The sequence below is a fragment of the Polistes dominula genome, unplaced genomic scaffold (assembly GCF_049000335.1).
Source record: "Polistes dominula isolate Pdom_NZ unplaced genomic scaffold, Pdom_raw_medaka contig_290, whole genome shotgun sequence".
NCBI classification, from domain to species: Eukaryota; Metazoa; Arthropoda; class Insecta; order Hymenoptera; family Vespidae; genus Polistes; species Polistes dominula.
The window spans coordinates 321,653-345,008 of NW_028301031.1; the positions used below are offsets into that span (position 1 = coordinate 321,653).

The 23,356-nt window shown below is 29.7% G+C and overlaps 1 pseudogene; it reads left to right on the forward strand.

Moving 5' to 3' along the window:
• Positions 1-15,021: 15,021 nt before the first annotated feature.
• Positions 15,022-22,618, forward strand: LOC107073503 (putative odorant receptor 92a; annotated as a pseudogene).
• The last annotated feature ends 738 nt before the right edge of the window (positions 22,619-23,356 follow it).

Sequence of the window (23,356 nt, forward strand, 5' to 3'; positions counted from 1 at the left end):
TAATTATATGATTTTCGGACCAGGACTCTTTATAAATGGATGGGCCAAAAAAAATGATCAAGTTTATACCACCTATTCCCAAAAAAAGTATTGCTTCGTAGTTCTTCACTGAATATTGTTTAATCTTATCATTTTCTTCTATCTGATCTAAATATAAGTCATTATATATCATATTACCTTCCTTATACACATATATCTTTTTTAATTCTTCTGACAGACTAATCCATAAATTTCTTTTCTCGTGTCTCTTGGCCGACTCTTTCAAACTTACAAACACGCTAGTTTATCCTTAATTCGGAATGCTGATTTATATTCTGATATTCCCTAGGTAGGACATATATTTCCCTGTTTTCTGTCTTAATTGAAGGTATAATTATGGTATTTGTTTTTGGGTCTGTTGGAGAAGGTATCACCTGAATTCCAAACTGTAATTTTGACATTCTTGTATATTTTTTTCTCTCTCTTTTTGTTCTATAGAATTGTCGATTTATAAAACCAGAGTAGGAGTAATTCAGACAAAATGGTCAAGAGTAGCACAAGGTGTTGTTCTGAAACGAATTTATTTTTATGTCAACCTCATTTTTCTATATACAATATTTACAAAAAGAACAATTTAATATTACCTGAAAAGAAAAACGACAATTATGTCTATCCTTCACTTTTAGCACTCACTTTCTTAGTCCCTTAAATCTATCTATCTTCTTTAAATATTTAATCTGATTTGTATACGTAATGTCTTTTCTCTCTTATTTATATATCCTATCTGATCTATATACGTTACGTCTTTCCTTTGTCTCTCTTGTTTGTATATCCAATCAGGTTTATAAACATAACGCCTTTCCTACTACCTTCTTACTCATAAAAGCGCGCTTAATCACCACAGAAAAAAGTACACTTTCTTTATATATATATATATATATATATATATATATATATATATATATATATATATATATATATTTGTTTCCATGTATAGCTACGTATTTGGCATTCTATATTAATTGATACAATTTAGAAAGTGATAGTTTTTGTCAGTTCCCCCTATCCCAATTTCACCTACCGATGCCCTCTCATATATAAAATACCAATATTATAATAAATTAATCCTACATTAGCTTACTCTTGATACTGTTCATTCATTTTATTATCTCGAAAATTAGTTTTTTGAAGGTTCACTTCTAACACGTGTGATCTGCACACATGATTTTTTTTAATGAAGAGATTATCACCTAATTAGATTTCGGAATATTAAGTGAAAAAACTAATTGGAATTACAATAATGCAAAAATGATCTTCTTTAGAAGGCTTTATTCTTAGACAAATAAAGTAAGATTGAACCGTTGAATGTTGTCAACTTTAAAATTTTGTTTAGAACCCAAAATATTTATATTGCTTGAAGATATTGAAAAATGTAGCAAGGACTTAAAAGGAATTAAGTAGCTTCTTATTCCTTTTCAGTCTTATTTACAGTTGAGTTCAAATAGGAGTCGCTTAATAGCTGACAGGTAGTGAAAATATCATAAGTATATATGTATTTCTATTTTTGTTAACTTTATAGAATTATTGTTTAAACTGTTCTCTACTGTAAATACGAACTTTATATCCTTCATTATATTCTATACATGTAAATTGAGTATTCATATAGTAAATATAAGACATTATTATTCTGCTCAGAATATTTACTTCGAAAGATATTACAAAAACACATAGTGCTCATTGAAAAAAGGTAAGCGAAACACTGGACCAAAAATTTCTAATCCATTTTAGTATTTTCAAGAATAAAAAGATTTTAATTTTTTTTTAAATATCAGGAGTAATGGAGAACTTTCTGTTGTTATATATATATATATATATATATATATATATATATATATATATATATATATATATAGCAATTATCTTGTTATTATATATAGCTATATATCTACAGCTCAAAGGTACATCTCGAAATTCAATCCTAACAAGAAAAGTTTTCTTTTATGGCAAAATGAGTTTGAGTTTGTAGTCAATTTACTCAAAGTATCAGATAATATCAAAGCTAAGTTTTTATTGTTTATGATAGACTGTTCTGTTAGTATTCGCAATTATGAAAAAAATAGCACCTGCTCACCCTTTTGATCTTTCATACAATATGCTTATATCTACGTTAGAAATCCTTTTCTCGCCCTATCAAGGAATTGATGCGGCTTTGTTTCGTTTGCATATTCGAAATCAAATGACTTATGAAAGTCCAATACTATATGCTAATGCTTTAAAACAGATTATTAGTAAACTTAATATTGGCCCTAATAGAGATTCAGTTTTGCTTGATAGATTTATAAAGGGACTTAAAAGTGAACGAAGTAGAAATCTTTTGTTACGGATAAAAAAATTACCATTAAAACTTGCGATAAATATCGCTCAGCAAATAGAACTTTACGAAATCGGAAGATGGACTAATTTATAGCACTAAAAATAGAACTAGAAAAGGGACAAAAAAGCACCAGAATATAAAGAATTATTAAAAGCATGACAAGAGACTTTTGTAAATATTAGTCATAAATTGTTAGCCTAAGATTAATTAGTTTTTACAAAAATATTTTTAGAATCAAAAAATGTCAAAATATTGCTGAATCCTCTACAAGCTTATTAATTTTTCATAACAAAAGATAGTAGCTTAGGGTAAGTTTAAAAACATCGCCTCTATTTATAACCTACACAATTCGAAGATAAAAAGAAGCATACGAAAAAGCTGTTTTTTTATGCACACAAAAATTCAGTACAATTTCTAAATAGTTAAAAATTTTATTCAAGGATATATATTATTATTATTTATGTTTTCAAACTAAAGAGACACGAATTCCTTATTCCCTATGAACATTGAAATACAAAAAGTAATAATTATTCTACAAAACAATATCGTTATTATCATGTGTCCGTTCTCAAAATAATGACCATCATCTAACAGATTTACCCACATAACACGATAAGTTTTGAAAGCTTTCAGCGAAAATTTTTGTAAAATATACCCAAAAAATCTTCCAGAAGCTTTGCAAGCATCACTCTAAAATATTAGGAAAAGGATTCATAAAAGATTTTACAAAAATATTTCAAGAACATTTTTAAAATATTTGACTGAAAGAGTAATTAAAATGTTTAAAACTATTTCTATGAAACCTAGCAGAAATCTTGCAAAAATATTTTATAAAATATTTCAAGAAAGTTTGTAAGAATATTATTTAAAATATTTTATTAAATGTTGCAGAAAGGTTTTGAAAATTTTTCTAGTAATCATTTTTTCAAAACGTTTTATAAATCTTGTAGCAACCTTTCAAATAATATTTTTCGAAACATTTTAAAAAACTTTCGTGAAATCTTTTGCGATATGTTTTGGAGATAAATCTAAAATATTTTAAATAAATATTATTTTTCGCAAAACCTTGATGAAAAAATATTGCTATAAAAACTTGCAGAATAATTTTGCAAAGATTTCGCACAATATTTCAAAAAAGTTTGTAATAATATTATGAAGAATATGTCAAAAACATTTCAAACATATTTATAGAAACCTTTAAGGCCGGCGATACATGTAAACGCCTAAATTTTGACCGTTTTTCAAAAGCTTATTTAAAATAGAAGGAATAAATAATTCGTTTTGAAACTTAGCATGTTTATTTATTACATATTAAAATATATTAATCTGATTTTCTTTTTAATTTTTTTTTTTTAAATAGCCGCTGTAGTAACTAATCCCCTGAGGCCCTCGCGGCAAAAGGCATCAATCAGCGTGATTTTTAGCTTCAGTTACATAAATTTGGAATAAAAAAAGGGATGGAACGTTTTCATAAAACATGTATTTTTTAGTTGAATTAAGAAAAAAACAAAAAAAAAGTCTAGATTTTTTTACCATTTCTTCCTTCTTCTTCATTTTTGGCTCAAAAATGGAAATTTTTGAAAATTTTTTTGGCATTTTTAAAGTTCAACTAGAAGCTAATACTATAAAGAAAATGTGTGCTAAATTTATTAAGAATCAGTTGAAACCTTTTTGAGTTATCTTTCACCACAGTTAGAAAAAAGTCTTTTCGAGAAAAACGCTTTCAAAGTTTAGCGTTCGCGTCTAGCGCCAAATTAAGGCGGAGCACTTAAATGAATTTGTAATCGATAAATAATGCGAATCTCATTCTAAAAATTTACGGGCATATTTTCGAGATATTAATCTAACTATTTATGAAAAAAACATTCGATTTTTTTTATTTTACTTGTATCGCCTGCCTTAACAAAACATGACGATAAGGTTTCAGAAAATCTTATAAAAACCTTCCGTGGGACGAGCGCCTTTATGCCCAACTTATGAGGCATTTGCAAAAAGTATTTGTCGGTAACTCTGGATAGCTCATTGGTTAAAGAGCAGTCGCGCCCGGAAAGCGAAAGATTCGTGGTTCGAATCCCGCCCGGTCCCAGTCGCGTCAGTTCAGCGGTTAATTTTTTTTCTCGAATCCCACACAGGAGGCTCAGCCAAAATGGAGGGGTCTGTTTCGTAATATGTTCCACGATTCTTACAACGCCACGAAAAAAAAAAGATTCGGGCCTTCGTGAGAAGGAAGGATTGGTCGGTGAGCGCTCTTGCTGGGGAACCTCAATTGTCTTTTTTGAAAAAATTACGAAAATGTTTTTTTAAAACCTTTCGCAAAATAAGGTGATAAGGTTTCAAAAAATCTATCAAAAACATTTTTCAAAAACTTGAAATCTTTTGCAAGTTTGTAAACGCGGATATTTCCACCTTATAGGAAGGTTTCTTGAAATATTTTAAATAGAATGTTTTTAAAAGATTTTGGAAAGGATTTATGGAAAGTTTAAAAATAGTATAGATCTATTTCAAAAATATTTCGAGAATTCTTTTCAAAATATAATGATAAGATTTTTAAAGAATTTTCCAAAAACCTTTTTAGAAATCCTTTGCAAGTTTCTAAACGCGGACTTTTCTACCTTGTAGAAATATTTTTTAAAAATCTTTTTGAAAAACTTAAAGCTTTCTAAGAAATGTTCTAGAAAATTTTTAGAAAGTTTTTATGTTATGGGGGTAATATTGACGAATTAATTTTTTAAATTATTTTTTATTATTGTTATTATTGTTATTATTGTTATTATTCTTATTATGATATTCATTCTGGTTTAAGTAGTTATTAAGAGTTACAACTTTTGTTTTGTCTTATACTAAGAGTTAAATATTTTTAGCAATAACCTCAAGTATGAATTATCTGTTTCATCTTGGTTATAAATTATCGTGAGGAATTTTCATTTATGTAATTAGATTTTGTACATCAAATTATCCGAATTGTAAGTCATTATTCTCCTTACAACGGTGCTGTCCGTCGTCTACAAAATGTTTACCGAAAAACACATTAAAAATTAGGTTAATATTTTTTTAACGCATGTGTTTTATTGTTACTTACGGAGTTTTGTTGAACAGAAATAAATAATACATCAGTAAATATGCGTTTGCAGTAGGATTCTGGTAGATAGAAATTAACATTTGTCTTGCTATTGCTAAATGAATTTCTAGTGAAGAACAGTAGAATAGGGTGTGAAAATAATAAGTAAGGAAAATATACCGTATTCTCACACTCTTCGTTTATATACAAAACGTTTTGACATATTGTAAAATTATATTAATTTTTTTAATTTTAAGCAAATTCTAATATTATTATATTTGTTGTTAATCCTCTTACGTGACAATATGATTAGAGGAATTTTAAATAAAGCTATTGTTATCTTCAACTTACTTTGTTTTACAGCTTTATTTAAATTTTGTTATTATAATTATCAGTTGGCATTAGGAACTCGATAGTTCATTGCCGCAAATACCAAGTTCCGCTAGTGTTCCCGTCCCAGAGCGCGATCCATCTATTCGCAGTCTTCATATCCTATTTCCTTAAGACCTCTCCTAATAATATCCTACTATTATCCTCTTATTTCCACGCTTATTTGTAGCCTCAGATCTTTGGAATTATCTATTAGTATTTTCGCGTTATTATTTAATGATTCTTTGTTGTCTCTTAAGGGGGGATATACCTTTAGAGCCCAAAAAAAACGCTCTTTTTACGATTTTTTTTTTGGAAAACTGACTTTTTATTTTTTAGCGAATAATCTTTAGTTCAAAATATACATGTTTGAAGATAATACAGTAATTTTTTTATGTAAAAATATTTAGAAACAACAGAGCTATAACCAATCTGCGTGGTGTCCAAAAAAAAAAGATGGTTTGCGGTGAGTAAAGAATCTCTTTACTGGATCATCTCAAATAAACAAAATCAATGCAAATACCTTGTATAGATGTGTCTTAACAGATTGAACGATCGACTTTTCCAAAATATTAATTTTTAACAAAATGGCGCACTTTTGAAAAAAAAGTTCTGTTTTTTCACCAAAAAAAAAAACGCCTATTTATCGGCTTAAAAAAATATTAATTAAAAATAAAAAACCGATCGTTTAATCTGTTCTCTATTATACTTTTAATAACTGATTAAAATTTGAAAGCAATCGGTTAAGCCGTTTGTGAAATTTCTTACTCACCGACTTTGAAAACATAGTTTCGAGAAAAATGCGTTTAAAGTTTGAAAACACCAAAACGTTTTAAAAAAGTATATTACCTAATAAAATTTTTTCCTATATAATTCCATCGATTCCAGCACCATATGAAGTACCTTTTTCCTTGTCTGCAGCTTCGACTTCAGCATTTTTGTTTTGTCGTCGAGCCTTTCTTGCCTCCTTTGTATTTTCTTCAGCGCGTTTATTTGACTTCTTGATTCGAATCTCGTCTTCAACAGCGGCAAATTTATGAGCATGAGACCCAAGTTGAACTCCTAACGCATCAAAGACAGCTAATAGACCATTTGTACCTTCGTTATATTGACAAGTAGCGATATATGATGCAATACCAACTGACAGTGCACTGTCAAATCAGTTTCTTTGCGCTTAGGATTTTTTAGTATATTTTCAGAGATTTCTTCTTGACAAGCTTTTTTCATGAAAAATTCAGCTATTTGTTTAGATGCCAAGTATATGTTTTCTAGTATCTTTTTATAAGTAGCCTGCTTTACAAAATACAACATTTCCATCAAAGCACAAAACTTTGTAACACCTTTGAGACCAACACCTAGTAAACGCATTACTAATCTGATTCGTTGATTGATTACATAGCTAGTTCCGATGTATGGCGAAGAAGGTATAAATTGAGTACCGCATTTTTGACATACTACAGCAAGATTAAAACCAAAGCCGTGTTCTCTTGCCACTAGAAAATTTATTTCTCCCTTACACTTTGTACAACTTACAATTGTTGAAAGAGTAAAAAACACTGTTAAAAAGTTCAACATTCTGTATTCTATCATAGTATTTTTAAGTTCTTCATAGTCACTTCCAGTCTTCAGTTTTTTCGCAGATGCACTGATTCCGCTATCACAGGCCTTCGTGTCCTTTGGGTTGAAATACTGCATCCTCTTTTTTGGCCGCGATATTTGCCCAGAACAACCACTTCTTGACATTCTAGTTACTTTATGTGAATACATTTTGTAAGAAAAATAAACTACTACGTAAGAACGCTACAGTAAAATTTAATGTCCGTACACCTCGGTGTTCTTCGTTCAATTGACGAAAAAATTCGATAGAATATTCAAAAAGAAAATAAAAATAAAGGAAGAAAAAAATATTAATCCTATCGTCTACGATAGCGTATTTAAACAGGAGATAAAATAAAGAAAGAATTACATATTATTTCTTTCGTCTACAATATCTCCATAAATAAAGGTCACATCTTTATGAAATTTTGACAAAATACTTTCGACATGATATATACTTTTAGAAAATGCAATAAAAAAAAATCGATTTGTTTTTTTTCAAAATGTATATCCCCTCTTAACAAAGAATACATTAGCAGCAGATGACAAACTTCATTCAAAAGCAAGTAAATTACTGCCACATTTAAATTTTCCTTGTTCGTAGAATATATTCGATTAATTAAGAATTAAATACGTCTATTGAATTTAATTTTTATTTATTTTTATAAAAAAAATATCCAAAGACATGTATTAAACCAGGCATATAAGAAAATTATATTATTAATTATAATATTTACGTAATAAGGAAAATTATGGTAATTTTTTATTCAAATAAAAACATTTTTAACAAGCTGAATGCACAGCGTGAATCGGAGGAGTTTAAAACTGGGCCCAAATTTGAGACTCGTAGTGTACACAGTTCGATAAGCTGAGAGAGCGATACGATTCAATGCATTTATTAGATTTTTCGTTGTTCAGATCTTTATTTAGACGAGAATGGTTGGAGAAGATAAGTTTGTAGTACAAAAAATAAAGACGAGATATGTTATAAATAATAAAGGGTCTCGAAGTGTGGCAGGTTATAAAGTTGAAAAAACATTTCTAGAAAATATCTCTATTAGATCTGTCATTGCATTTTACCATAACCTTTGTTCAGTCCAGCAGTATTTTCTATATGTTTTTCGTAACGTCTTTATTACGTCTATCCTTAAATGTTTTTTAGCAGCGCAAGAATGTAGATGAAAACGGGAAATAAAAAACCATACTAACAACATAAAATTTATACCTGAGTTTCAAAAAAAGGATTATTCGTACTTAATTAGTTTCCGACGAATTATATTTCCTTTCATAAACATCCGATAGGATTGTTTGGTGATTTTTTATTAGATTTTTAATAGAATTTTGGTGAATTGGCATTCAGCATTCCATTTTTATTGCTTGAATTTAGAGAAGTGTACTTTTTATCAGATACTCAACACTAGAGACCATACCGGTGACCTTTATTATATATGCTAATGATATTATAACAAATAAATCCTCTAATTATCGTACTCGTGAAACTGTGCATACGTCTAATTCTCTCGAAACTTAGATTTTTGAAGGTTTCACTTCGAACACGTGTGATTTGCGCACATGGTTTATTTTTATACATCGGTCTTTATTTTGTACTTGAATCCCAGCTCTACTCCAAAATTTGCACACTTCTTATACAACTACTAAGTAACTGGCGGCAAGTGTTTTTCTTTGTTATCTGGTATGAAAATATAATAATTACAGAACTTAATTATTGGTTGGTAATTTGTGACCGCTAATCGTGTCACTTGTTTCACCCAAAAGAAACATCTTATCACATAGAGTCACTGATTGATTCATTTTTACTAAATTAATTAAATTAATAAATTCATTAGGTTAATAATTTTTAAGTTATATAAGGATTTATTTATTTAAATTATAATTCTGTAGGCTGAGCGTAACTGATAAAGGTTAGAGTCGTATAATTTGTCGATTTAATAAATTTTATAATTGAATCCAAAACTTTTTAATACGTACAAATGTATTAAAATAAAATCACTAAATAGTTTAATTCAATACAAGTTATAATTAATAGAGAAACTACTTGAAATTTGCTTATTCTTTTTCATTGAAACACATGTTTACGAACGCTGAAAGCAATGAAACAATAACCTTAAACTATAACTTTGATCTATTGATAATAGATGGCGCAATATTAGTGTTCCATATTAAAGTTGGTAAAGGAATATCGTTTTATCGAAAAATATATGGCTCAAGATGCTTTTTTAGTCAAAATCAAAAGGCGAAATTAAAATTTGCAATAAATGATAGAAAAATTTGAATAGAAACTATGTGCATAGCTAACCGAGTAGTATAACTCTTAAAGGAATGTTTTATCGAAAAAACTAAAAGGACCTTTTTTGTAGAGCGCAAAATTTTGTATTAGAGTACTTCTTTATCAATGTTAGAGGTTCATTTGCTTTGGAGATAAAAATTTAAATGCAAAAAGTAAAAAAATCCCATGTTATTTAAATGGGAAAAGTAACATGATTTCGGCACGGTTTAACCTAAAAATTAAAAGCTTGTTTACGTAAGATAATTTTTTTTAGGGCAATAACTGAAACTTCAAGTGGCGGCAGCAAAAAAAAATCAACTTGAAAATTAACGGACACCCTAATAATATATATATCCATTCTGCAGAAAAGTTTAATTGAAAGCTTCACAAAATGCAATAAGAACGCAGAAGAAGTCATTTTTTTTTTAGCAAGAAAACAGCTCTAAACACCAGAAAAAAATCACCAAAGAGTGGTTCAGAGCTAATGGATTTACTTTTTTTAGACTTCCCCCATAGTCTCCCGATCTGAACCCCATAGAGATTCTATGGGGTTTACTGAAAAGAGCAGTTGTCAATTTCGATCATAATTCGAGATAAATTGTTGAATTGTGGTCAAAAGTAAAAGTCGCTTGGAAAAAAATTAAGCTTTACCAGTGCAAAAATTTAGTAGATATCATGCTAAGACGCATAAAAGACGCATTGAAGGCTAAAGAGGGTATATAAATTACTAAAATTTCGTTTTTCCCAGACACAAAAAATTGATTAAATCCCAGATTTGTTAAGTTTCTTTAATTTTACTCAAATTATGCAACGTATTTAAATGATTTCTATACTATATAAACAACCAAAGTCATGTATAATGTGTAACATATTTAAATTATTTCTGTTCTATGTGAATTACAAAACCTATGTAAAAATTTAAACACTGTGGGAACATTTGATCAATTGTTTGAGTTACTGTTATGATTAAACGATTCTTCAATGAAAATTCCTCTGATCATTAATTGTATGCTATGAAGTGGAGAATAAAGGATTAGGTTAAGGTGTAAAATAAAACACGTGATTGAGCCAAACAAAGAAACAATGCCTTTTTTTATTGGCTCGTCAGGGAAAAAGCCTTGCGGCATAAAAACCCTGGATGATGTTTAATTATAAAAATGAGAGTCCACCACGTGGTATTACCACGTGGAAAAATACCGTCAATATAAAATGTATATAATGGAAAGATCTCACCTCTCGCTCGCTTCGCTTACGTTCCTTAACTAATTTAGCTTAACTCCTTTGATTTCGATATGTATTCACAGGCTTTCTATAGTGGACTGTAAGAATGTCCTTTTGTACTGTCCCAGCAGGGCGTACGGTCTAGGGGTGAGAAGTGGGGAGGCGAGAGGTGGGGGTTACTAGAGGGGCGCTTCGGTAGTTACTAGTAGTTGATCGATGCTCACAATGAGTATCGATCTAGACCTTTAATCTTGAATCCTTTCGGATCGTACAGTCACTGTATATATACAGGGTGATTCTTGTAACGGGGACGGGTAATAACTTGATTTTAAGTAACAATAGAAAAAAATCATAAAGAAAAAAGTTATATAGCACAACAAATGCCAACTTTCTATGACCTTACTTTTTTTGAAAAAGCATCGATCCACCCGCCAGATATAGTTGCACTTTAAAAAAAAAAAAAACTTTAAATTTTTTTATACTATTTGAGTCCTTTTTTTATTCTGCGTTAAAAAGTACAAGGTGAAGGTCATTGAAATGTCAATAGTTTACGAGATATTTGATGTTTTTATCTGCAATGTATTTTATTACAATAAGTGTTCGAATGTTTCTCCATTGCATTCTAAAAATTTTTTAATGTGCTTTTTTACATTTTTTATTTGATATTGGAACAATACAATGTTATTCGCTCCTTTAGACCATGTATGTTCATTGCGTCTATTGTATATTCCATTATTCGTAAAAGTGCACTCCATAAAATTCTTTCGGCAAAATTTTCCCTTCGTTACACTTGTCTGAAAAAAATTAACAAAAACGCATTCTACTAATATCATCTGCCACATAAAAAGTGTGTCCTATCGAATAACGATATGGATTTGTATTCACGTCCTTTCATATCAGTCGATGTCTTAAAGGAGCGTATAACAATGTATTGTTCCAATATCAATTCAAATAAATGAAATAAAATACATAACTGATATAAAACTTTAAATATTTCGTAAACTTTTAATATTTCAATGACCTTCTGTTCAGGATTGACATATATTACTAAGAAACCCCCCTTTTGGGCTATGTAGTAAGTGCGAGTGTGTCTGTAGTGGTATTGTCACAACAACGCGTTTGTGAGTCGGGTGTGTCTGTGTTGCATAGGCCGCGGTATTGTTGCGGGCTAATTGGTGCGGGTCATGTGTGTGTTAATGCGTGAGTTTTGGGCTAGCGAGCTCATCACGCTATGTGCATCGCGCCGGCAGTCGCCTCTTGTAGTGCCTAACTGATAGACGTGTTGCCTAACGTCATTATCTTACTTCTTTCCAATTACTATTATTATAAAGTACACATGCATTACTATTGCTTTAACTATCAAAACATCCTTTTCAATAATTAATAATTGTACAATTATTACAATTTACTTCTTGATAGCTCTTTTTGTTTTGAGTTAATAAATTTGTGAAAACAAAAAGAGTAGTGTAATACCATTCGTCAGAGAAATAACCTATAATTTATTAATTCACCCTCACATACACACAATTTCCAGCGTCTTGCTCTTTTCTCAACTCAATATTATACACCTTCACTTCATAATTTTTAGGGAAAAATAAAAAAACAAATTAAATATATAAAAAAATCTAGAGTTTCATTTAAAAAATAAGTGAAAGTGCATCTAGCGGGTGCATCAATGCATTTAAAAAAAAGTAGGTTCATAGAAAGGTGACATGTGATGTGCCATATAACTTGTTCCTTTATGATTTTTCTCTATTGTTACTTAAAAAAAAGTTATTACCCGCCCCCGTTACAAATATCACCCTGTATATTTGTTTCTATCTATAGCTATCGCATTCGACATTCTATCTTAACTGATAGAATTTGGAAAGTGATAACTTTTATCAGCTACCCCTATCACAAGATCATAAAGAAACCTTTTTATAGATATGCTAAGAATATTATAATAAATAAATTCTACAATTATCTTACGTTTTATACTGTGTATTCATCTCATTCTCTCGAAATTTTGTTTTATGAAGGTTACACTTCTAACACGTGTGATCTGCACATATGATATTTTTTTTTTCAAATCACCCCCACTCTTAAGAAGTTTTCATTTCAAAAATGGAAAAACAATACGCGTATCACACTTTTACCAACGTGCTATAAGACCTTATCGAATATCTTACTAGCGAGGACAGTACCGTATGAAGACGAGATAATACGAAATCACCAATGCGGTTTTAGGAAATATATATCGATTACAGGCCAGATCTTTACTATTCGGCAGATCTTGGAGAAAAAATGAGAATTTAATTAGCCGGTACACCAACTTTATAAAAATTTTGAAAAAGCGTACGACTCGGTAAAACGAGAAAAAAAACTAGGAATCTTAATACGACAGGGTCGTACCAAGAAAATTGTACCAGGTAATACCAAGAAAATTGGTCGACCTAGTTCAACTTTGTCTACAGGAAACTAAGGGTAAAGTGAGGATAAGTAACCAAATGTCAAAAACTTTTAGTATGCATAACAGGTTTAAACAAGGGGACGCACTGTCACCTCCTTTGTTCAATTTAGTACTGAAATTTGCTGTCAAGTAACTGCAGAAAAGTAAAGGTGGTCAGCAGATGAACAGGAGACAACGCAACTGTTGACATAAGTGGACGATATTGCTTTGTTAGAAGACAATAAAAAAGTCATTAAATAATAACGCGAAAATTCTAATAGATAATACAAAATATCTGGGGTACAATTAGGCGTAAAAAAAAACCAAATATATGGTCACCGATAGAATTTAGAATGTGCGTTATATTGGAACTTTGGTCATCCGGAATAAAATTTTTGAATGGCTCAACAACTTCAGGAATTTAGGATCAATCATAAGCTTAACGAACGAAATAAACGAAGAACTTAAGAAAAAAATCAAATTAGGCAATGCATGCATTTATTCGGTCAAAAAATTACTCAGCTCGCGGTTGCTGTCTAGTTGCTTAAAAATCATGATATACAGGACAATCATACTGCCGGTAGTCCTTTATGGTAGCGAATTGTGGTTGCTTACGTTACGGGACGAAAAGAAATTTAGGGTTTTCGAAAGCAAAGTTCTTCGTAAACTCTTCGGTGCATAACGCGATGAGGAAGAAAAAGAATGAAGAAAACTTCATAACGTAAAAGTACACTGACTGTACAACAGACTGAATATCATTAACGTCGTAAAATTACGCCGATTTAGATGGGCAGTTCACGTTGCCCGCATGGAGGAGGAGCGAACGGCGTATAAAATACTGATCGATATACCGAACGAGAAAAAACCACTGAATAGTCCGAAACGTAGATGAGAGGATAATATTAGGAGAAATCTTAAGGAAATAGGCTACAAAGGCCGCGAATGGAGAGATCGCGTTCATGGACGGAACACTGGCGGGATTTGGTATTTGCTGCAATGAACTTTCGAGTTCCTAACGTCATATAATAATAACAATAATAATGAATGTTTTCGCAATTATATAATCGATATACGAAGCCAATGTGGAATCCAAAAAACATATGAAATATTTAAAATAATGAATGCATAGCTTTCCTATGCACCTTCCTAAAAAGATAATAATTATAGTGTAGAGCTAATAGAAAAAAATAGCATAGCGAGTTTCTCGTTCGAGAAATCATAAGTTTTTAAGATACTTATCAATTACTTAAACGAATAAAAACATTTGGTCTTTGGGATATAGAAAGCTTATTAAATATTATTAGGTTTGGAAGTTTCTTTAATTTTCATAGGGATATCGAAAAAGTTCTTTCATGATAATATGATTATATTTTAGGAAAAGGTTGAAAAAAGCTTGCAACTATCTATCTGAAGAATTTTTACGAATTATTTATTTTGTTACTCATTAGAAAGAAGCATAATTTTTTGTTCATAAATAAAAATAATACAATTTTATATAAGTTCTTTCATTTCGGACATTCATATCAGCTATTTAGAAAGAAAGTTATTCGATCAAAGAAAGAACGGAAAAAGTTTTTATATTCCTTTTCCTTTTCTTTTTTCTACGTCAAAAAAAAAAACCGAGTTTACCTGAAGAGTTGGAAACGATCTTTTCTTTAGTTTGTTACGAGCTTTCGAGAAAAGCTCAAGCTGTTATCGACGAAACCATGCAAGTACGAAAATTTCGAAAATTGTTTCAGTATAATCAAGTGATTTAGAATCATTTTTACAATACTATTAAAAGTACTAATAATAATCAAGAAAAAAAGTAATTTATTGTATTTAAAAATAAATCGATCAAATATGTTATTTATTACTTTGCACATTAAAAATTGATATAATTTGGAATAAAAGATTTTTAAAATCCGTGAGGGATTTCATTTTTTAGGATCTTGACTTCAGTGAAACTGTGAGAGTGATAGATTTGACGAAACGTACAATGAGATGTGCTGGAATTTGGCCGGAGGAAGTTCACGAATCAAAGTTTATATTCTTCACAGCTTATCTGACTATTCATTGTTTATTAGCGATCATTGATATTGCGATGAATATATCAAATCTAACATATATCGTTGCGTGTTCATTGGAAAATGCATTCAACCTGATGGCTCTTTTGAAGATATGTATTTGTAGGATTAAGAGAAAATCATTAACGAAACTTTTACAAGACATCAGAACTGATTTCATCATTGATAATTACAAGAGCAGAGACGAGCAAATGGCTTTTTTAAATTACAACAAATTTAGTCAAAAATTTGTAAGATTGACCTTGATCGTATGTTTTATGGCAGCTTCGTCGTACTACTTCATGTCTTTGGTGATGAATGTAGAAATGGGTAATGAGTCTTATATCTATGTTACTGAATACATTAATAATTATACTTCTTTTACATTTTAATTTTATTCACGTGTAATTTTAATCAAGCAACATATTGTGTTTGTTTTGAAAAAGATCTAGTCTATTTTTTTGTGATAGTTAAAAATATCCTAATGATTAACAAATAAATATTTTTACTGATTTATTATCATAGAATATGATTCCCTTCTTTATTGATATAAAACAATTATTTTCTAAACGTGTTAATTCATTAAAAGATATTAACAGGAATATATTTTTATAAACAGTGCTAAAATAAATGAAAGTAAAAATCGTTCAGTTTTTAATTAACAAGGAAATCGTACTAATTGATTAAAGCTTAGATACAGGGCCATACTTTAAAAGTGTATAATGCTCACCAAAAAAGTAAAAATTGTTTATTTATTACAATTTTTTATAAATAAACTCAGTATCTGTTAGAGTTTAATATTGTAAGCAAGTCATTTAACAACATATTGAACGTACACAATTTACTTTTAAATACATTCATTCAAGAATTTCAAAATAAGCTAATTATGAAAATAAGCAAACATAATATTTAAAAATCATATTATAGATATCTAATCTGTTTTTTTCCATTTAATGCAATTTTGAATCATAGATTGACGCACACTTTTAAATATTCCTTGAACTAGTGTATTTCTAATAAGTGAATTTCTCTATGTAAATTCAGTATGTTATCAAGAAACTCGCTTATGATATTAAATGATAACAAATAATAAGAGTCTATTTATATCGAAAAGATTGCTTTTTGGATTTATGTTAATTAGTGAAATAAAGAAACATAATTAATATGTTGAATATAACTATCAGTTCAATACGCTATTACATTTTTGATTATACCTAGAATTCCCTTACTCGTTACATTTAATTATTCAACATTTGTTCGTACATATATTTTCTGTGAGATTCATTCGTTTCTTAAGATTCTAATTTCTAAAAAATTGTCGATTTTCATTGGGCATATGTGACTTTCTGCTTTTTGGCCGACCTTGGCGGCATTCAGTTGTAGGGGCTAGGGATGAGATAGGTGATCCGGACCCTATTGTTTATTTTTCTTTTATTTGTTCAGCGGCATCGGCCTTAAGGTTACTCACTGAGATTTTAGAAAGAATCCTGTTTTTTAGAGTTCTATCTGTATTATAGTTTCTGTCTTATCGCTAAGTTCCACATATGGCTGGAAATAGGCGGAAATTTTCACTGCTATATGCATGATAGGAATCTTTAGTAAGGATTTTATTTCAGTTTGATACGTTCTTTTGCCTATGCTCTGTGAAGTTTATGATGCTATTAAAACTTATTAGTTTTATTCATTTATATTTTCTATTTTCTGTGTTCTTTTATCTTTCTGGTCCTTATACCAAAAGGCAAAGGTAAAGGATGAAGTTCATTTGGTGTTTGAAAAATAATATCTGTATGAGAAATAATTTATAGTTATCATATATGTCTTGTGAGTGATATTCCTGCTAATAGTTCGCTGTAATATTTGGGATAAAAATCAAGTATTGCGCGTAAATGATTATTTTTTTCCAAGTAATACTTTTGTAATTGTTTCTATTTACTTTTATATTTAATACTAAAAGACGATTTCTATTGTCATTTATGCGAACAACTGGAGTAATGTTTCCCGTAACACGATTTGTATTATTGCGAAAAATTTAGGTAAGAGAATCGTGGCGGGACATCATATTATAGATTGATTGACAATTTAAAAGACATAACAACTTAATAATAAAGTAATAAATAAGTAATACAATATAAAAGTCAACCGTGGAAGTAAGTTCGTATAGATTTTTGGCTAAACTGATTGCTCAGACGGCTGACGAGTGCATGTCGATTTTTTTCTTTCCATCGAAGAGGTTTTCATCTTCGGCAACATTCTTTACCCGCTTTTTCTTTTTATATTCACTATTCCATGTTTCTATACCTACATACATTAGCTAAGCTTAGAATTTCTTTCATTTTTTCTTATGTTGACTTATTAACTGCACAATCTTCATCAGTGCTAATGTCCTCAGGATCGATTTGATTTACAGTTTCGGATGTCATTTCCATCAAATCCGCTTCGTAAGCTTCTTCTTCCACTAATAAACCTTGAACGTCCACAATAGCTATTTCCACAAAACTTTCACCTCCCATTGATTTAGCAAGTTCTAATATGCTACCAATTTTATTTTGCGACGATTCATGCATATTTTCTATTTCAACTGAGGAGGGCCATTTCTTCTTCCAACACGCATTTAACATTGATTTTCTCAGTGCATAACAGCGCGAAACACTTTTGTTTTTAGGCCATGGAGATGAAAAGAAATACTTTCCGCAACACTGCATTCTTAGGACGGTAAGCCTCGCCGGGGCTGTAGAAGTACAGTGTTGTAAAAAGGTTTTTTGAAAGAAAACCGTTTTATAGGATGCCGTGTTGTAGAAGGGTTCCTGCAATTATGAATGGCGAAACTGTGTTAAAATATGCGTGGTATAGGAAGATTTTCCGCAATTTTTGATTCGTGCCTTAGCAAAACCGTGTCACGAGATACCGTGTGGTTGTTTTTTATACGATTTAAAATGATACTGGATTTATATTTTACAGATAAATAATTGAATAAAAATAATTAAAGTAGGAGATATTAATAATTATATCAAAGTAATCACAGATCAATTTGCAATACTGTCCTTAAAATGTCATAAATTTTTAAAAAATTAACGTTTAACTTTTATTTATATAAAAAAAAGTACTATAAATATAATAAAACATTTTGCAGTTATATGTTAATATAAATTTTCAACATATGAAAGCTTTTCTACTATATCATTATCTAATTATATTTTGTATTTTTTATTATGATTTAACCAAAATTAAAATAATATAATTTAAAATCAAAATTTTTTTTTTATCATTTTAAAAATATTTTTTTTTAATTATAAAAGAAAAAGAAAAATTTTATTAAATAAACTTAACATTTTATTGTTGTAAATACCAATTTTTATTAATTTCTTCACTTGCTCGGTTCAATAATAATTATACTAAAAATATTCATTTATTGATGTTCCAGTAATCTCAAACTCATCTTATGGATACAGATTACCGTATAGAGTTTGGCTTCTAATCAAGCCTACCGATGTGATAACATACGTCTGTCTTTGTTGTTATCAATTTTTAATTATACCCAGCATCGTCTTTGTTTACGTTGGTACCGACTGTCTTTTTATTAGTCTAGTACTTCATGTAAGTGGATTGTTTTCTGCTCTCTCTTGCAAGGTTAAACATGTATTGGATGATCCGAAAGATCGACAACGTCGCATAAGAAAAATCTAATTGTTAGACATGTTCGATTAATTAGGTGAAAAATAAAAAACCTTTTTTCTCTCTTATGTAATTTTCCATTTAATATTTACTACTCACGCGATCCTGTGTGTTTGTTTCAGATTATCAGAATCTCTAGAAGACGAATTTAATTTAGTGATTTTGCAACAATTAGTAGGAAATACTTTTCAACTCTGTCTTTTGGGATATGACACTCTTGCAGTAAGTTTCTAGATAATTAAAGAGTAATATTGATAATAAAGAAAACGAAAGTATATATTAGGTTGGCAACTAAGTGATTGCAGATCTTAAATAAGAATTATAATTCAAAATTTTTGCTTAAAAATATAAGTTTATTCAATTAGGTACTGTCCATTTTTGTTGATGACCTCTTACCATCGGTCAGGCAGTGTCACAATGCCACGTTCATAAAATTTTTTATCTTTGTTATCAAAAAACTGAATTAGGTGTAATTTGATATTGTTAGCGTTATGTTGGTAGCGTTAGCGGTAGGTAGTTTGTTAGCGTTGATATGGTAGTCTGAAGGCGCAAGGTCAGGGCTATGTGGTGAATGTGACAACACATCCCAACCCGTATCCAATAATTTTTAACGAGTAACCAAAGATGTGTACGGCTTTACATTACCATGGTGGAAGACAAGACATTTTTTATATCTTTAAAACACTTCAGAAACATAATTTTTGCAATTCAACAAATTTTTTAACTATATAACGCACATAATTACAAACATAACCTACCAAACAATTTACTACTCATCTACATTTTGTGTGTGTGAAAGAGATTTGAAGAAATTATGATGTTCCGGTGGTATATATCGTAATATGTCAATTATGTCCTTGAATTTTTCTGTTGTAATTTGCCTGATATTTTTATATAGTAGTGTCAATACAATATTTTCGGACTTTCTTAGTCTACCTCGACGTGGTAATAAATTTAGTACCTTTAAATTTTCATTTTCATTCATTGATGTCTTATAGAAAATTTGATACGGTTCATTTGACAAAACGCATCAATCATATTTTTATTTATTTTATTGATTCTTCATCAGAATTCTTTACTCTTTTCAAAATTGCGTCTTGTAACAATTTTATTTATACAAAATCTTCTTGTCTCATTTTATTTACAATAAAGTTCAGTAAAACTTTTTTTTTGTGCGGTCCTTTGTTATGTGATCCTATTTTTGTGCTGTTTTTTTCGTGCAATTTTTTTTTATGCGGTATGTGAATTTTAGCGGCGTTAGCACCAGTTTGATGTTTCCTATCAGTGTACATATACATGTGCAATGTATTTAATGGATATGTAACCAAAAACGCGTCCATTTTATTATCAGAAATTACTGCGCTCGCACATGAGATCAGCAGAGAGGGCATTTGTGAAATCGGAAAAAAATAATTGAATAATAGAGTTAGGCAACTTTTAAAATAAACTTTTTCATCATTCCATTAATAAGCATATCTTCTTGTTACAAAATCATGAATTTAAATATATTAGTAACAAATTACTTCAGAAATGAAGCTTCAGAATGAAAAGATCATGTGATAATGTAACTATTACTGTAGCTAACTCGATTTTTTTGGAAAAAGGAATAAGACTGCTCTCAAAATAAATGGCTTATGTATGTATGTTATGATCAATGTACTGATTCCGAATATTGTATAGATTGCCCGAAGTATATTATAGAATGTCGACTAACTAGGGAAGGTCGTGATCTGTAACTCTAGAAAATGAAGACGGCCCCACTAGAGAAAAAGCCAAAACACGTGTCTAATTATTTTTGATTTTCTATCGATTGACTATAATTTCGTTCATTTTCTAGAGTTACTGGTCACGACCTCCCCTTGTAAGATTGGGTAATAGATATAATATTTAAAGCATGTTTTTCGTACATTAAACTGTCAATCTCTAGAATGTTTAAAGGGTTCTTTAGATAAATCTGAAATATATGCTTCACTTGGTTATGTTTAGATCACAGAGGAGGGAGCGTAAAGTGATCTTATGAGGAATAACAGCTGAACTTCTATTCTTTATTTACCTACACCTTCTGGGCATTCTATATATAGATTGCCTGGGCAATGTATACAATGCTCGGATTACTACATTGACAGTTATATCCCCTAGATGTTTAAAATAAAGCGTAATATATGTAAGTATACTTTAAAGACTGTTCACCATACGGGCAGAAAAGTGTACAAAACAATAGTTACGCCTTGAAACAGTCCACAAACGTTTTTAAACCGATTTTTATGAAATAAGTCTTATTTTAATAATAGAGTCTTTGGCAAGATTTAGTTGTAAAAATATACTTATTTTAATAACTAGATAGATCCATTTTACTGCTCGGAAAATAATATTTTCTACAAAATCTTGTTCATTAAAATCGATGAAGAATATTGTCTGAAGCATTTAGAAGTATAAATGCCTTTTTCTCACCCATGAATCGAAAGTTCGCTTTGGCACCCTGTTTTCAGGGATGAAAGTGCCACATTCCCGCCAGCTTGAACCTGTTTTCAGGGGCAAAAGTTTCACATTCCCTCCCGCTTGAATGTTGTAATAAATTAATACGCATGCTTCAATTTTTTAGCGCATGCGAACTAGTTTCCTAACCTTAGAAAATTTTTTAAATATTTAATTTATCACTTATTAATTAATCATTAATACATTTAAAATTTTTAAACTCTAAATGATCAGAGAGAGAATTTTTTACTTTTATCCCTAATGATTTAACTGAATGCTATTTTTTTCTATTAACTATTCCATAAGTATTAACATATTTATATAAAAAAAATTGTCGGATATATAATTAATAATATTAATGATAACATGTGTTGTCTTATAAATTGTATTTATTTTTATATTAAATTTTTTTTTTGTTTTGTTTTTTTATATTTTATTTTATTTATGTCATCGCTACGGCTATTGAAGCGCTACATGGCGTAATACAAATTCTCCCCTAATAGCTAAATAACATGAACAAATATTATTGTTAAAATATGGAAAAAATGGTATATTAAGTAATAATTTAAATATTTACAATAAATTAATAAATTAAATTAAATCATAATTTATGCAAAATCATAGAAATAACTATGTATTTTATTTTTTTTCAGAGTACAGCTGAAGGAGAAGGGAGAATGCTGCTTCCGATTTTTCTAATTGTCAGCTGCGTGTTCAGTACTCTCTTGGCCTACTGTTACATGGGGGAATGTCTCATAAAAGAAGTATTTAGTTTTTATTAAAATTCCATTAGAAATAATTTTTGTTCTATTAAAACATTAAATAATTTTTTAGAGCTCTATTCTGGGTGATGCTTTTTATCATTGCAATTGGTACGACATCACAAGAACGGAAAAAAAAATTGATGCACATTTGTATGATGCGTTCAACAAAATTTATGCGACTGACGTCAGGAAAATTTTGTACCTTATCACTGAATACCTTTACAGATGTAAGCTGTTTACAAATTATGTTGTAAAAAAATTAAAGGTTTTCTTATACGTAACAAATTCGTTTGCAGGTTTTAAAAACTTCAATGGCATATTTTTCGGTACTACGAACATTCGCTTAAACATAAAATCAAATCGGATTGTTTCATTCAGTATATTTAATAAAAAAAAAGTTTAAAATTGTTTATAGAAACACGCATTACATATACATAAATATAAATATATACTTTTTTTAACATTAATAATTTAATGATGAAAGGAAAAGTGAATGAAATAAATATTTCATGTGCAAATTGATAAGTTGTTAGTGATAAAGACCTGTTTTTGTTTTTCTTTATTCATTATGTTTCTATAGAGTTATCAATGTTAAAAAATTATATTTTAATTAAAGTCTGATATATATAAACAAACTGTTAGGACAATATTACAGATCTTGAAGAAATAGGCTACGAATACTGCTAATAGAGAGGAGATCGCGTTCAGGGACAGGAACATTGTGGGGATTTAGTATTTGCGGCAATGAACTTTTGAGTTCTTAATGTTATATTTAATAATAATAATAATAATAATAATAATAATAATAATAATAATAATAATAAAATAATAATAATAATAATATTAATAAAAGTCAAGCAGGCAGGATGCTCACAGGGCCAGTCCCTCTCTTCACGGGACGGGAATTGGAGGCAGCAGCAAAATCAATGAAGAACGGAAAAGCTCCCGGACCAGATGGTATACCAGCAGAAGTCATTAAGATTGTCGCGATAAGACACCCGCAACTACTTCTGAATGTGTATAATGCATGCCTGCGAATGGGAGTGTTCCCAGCCCCATGGAAAATCGCACGACTGGTTCTGATT